Genomic DNA, 1844 nt, shown 5'->3' on the forward strand with positions numbered 1-1844 from the left:
CTGGATCAAGCGATAAATCGATTACCTTCCTGACGTTCGGACATTCAAGGAACCCCCATGGCTTCATGTGGAGAATTTACTGAAGAACATGGCATGAAGGAGAAGTTAGAAACTCCGGTGGACAGTAAGCAGCACGATTTGGTATTGGAACAATTGGAAGAAGCTACGCCTGCCATTAAAGAGGAAGAAGTGGTTGAAGACATAGGAGATGCGGAACCTCCATGGGAAACTCAAGTCACAGAGCCCCCTTCTAAGGAGTTTGATGTTGATGTTGAGGAGGGTGTACAACCTCCAAAGCATATCATGGTTGAAGACTTTGAAGGGGACAATCAAGAGATGGATTCAATCATTCAAGAATTATTATCTACATTTGAATCCTCTCCCATTGGACTTGACACGGAGATTAAAGAAGAAGAAGCACAACCTCCCATTCCCTTGGTGAGCAATGAAGAAGAGATTGAATTGGAAGAAAGCTACCAAGAGGAAGAGGTTGATATTGAAGAAGCTTGCAAAAAGGTGGTAGTTGTCAAAGAAGAACACAAAGGAGTGGAGCTTGCAAGTTCATTGGAAACCCCTCCCCCTAAGTTGCCATCATCCTTCACAACATTCAAGTGGGTAAAATTCATATCCCTTAGCTTCCTAACTCCACTTGAATATGGGCTACTAGAGTCGGATGGTTGATGAGCGGATAATTTGTACCCTTTTTGGCATTGTTTTTAGTATGTTTTTAGTAGTTTTAGTTAAGTTCTTAGTATATTTTTATTAGTTTTTAGTTAAAATTCACTTTTCTGGACTTTACTATGAGTTTGTGTGTTTTTCTGTGATTTCAGGTATTTTCTGGCTGAAATTGAGGGATCTGAGCAAAAATCTGATCCAGAGACTCAAAAGGACTGCAGATGCTGTTGGATTCTGACCTCCCTGCACTCGAAGTGGATTTTCTGGAGCTACAGAAGCCCAATTGGCGCGCTCTTAACGGCGTTGGAAAGTAGACATCCTGGGCTTTCCAGCAATATATGATAGTCCATACTTTGCCCAAGATTTGATGGCCCAAACCGGCGTTCAAAGTCACCCTCAGGAATTCCAGCGTTAAACGCCGGAACTGGCACCTAAATGGGAGTTAAACGCCCAAACTGGCATAAAAGCTGGCGTTTAACTCCAAGAAGAGTCTCTACACGAAAATGCTTCATTGCTCAGCCCAAGCACACACCATGTGGGCCCGGAAGTAGATTTTTATGTCATTTACTCATCTCTGTACACCCTAGGCTACTAGTTTTCTATATATAGGACCTTTTACTATTGTATTTTCATCTTGGTTCTTCTGGTTCCCTCTCTGGGGCCGAAACCAATGATCACTCTTGTTCTTATGTATTTTCAACGGTGGAGTTTCTACACACCATAGATTAAGGTGTGGAGCTCTGCTGTACCTCGAGTATTAATGCAATTACTATTGTTCTTCTATTCAATTCCGCTTGTTCTTTGTCCAAGATATCACTTGTTATTCAACTTGATGAATGTGATGACCCGTGACACTCATCATCATTCTCACCTATGAACAAGGTGACTGACAACCACTTTTGTTCTACAAGCAATCAAGGCTCTAGTGAATATCTCTTGGATTCCTGATACACGATGCATGGTTGATCGCCTGACAACCGAGTGCTCGCCTGACAAACGAGCCAGCCATTCCGTGAGATCAGAGTCTTTGTGGTATAGGCGAGAACTGATGGCAGCATTCAAGAGAATCCGGAAGGTCTAACCTTGTCTGTGGTATTCTGAGTAGGATTCAATGATTGAATGACTGTGACGTGCTTCAAACTCCTAGCAGGCGGGGCGTTAGTGACAGA

The sequence above is a fragment of the Arachis stenosperma genome, chromosome 4 (assembly GCF_014773155.1).
Source record: "Arachis stenosperma cultivar V10309 chromosome 4, arast.V10309.gnm1.PFL2, whole genome shotgun sequence".
Classification (NCBI taxonomy): Eukaryota; Viridiplantae; Streptophyta; class Magnoliopsida; order Fabales; family Fabaceae; genus Arachis; species Arachis stenosperma.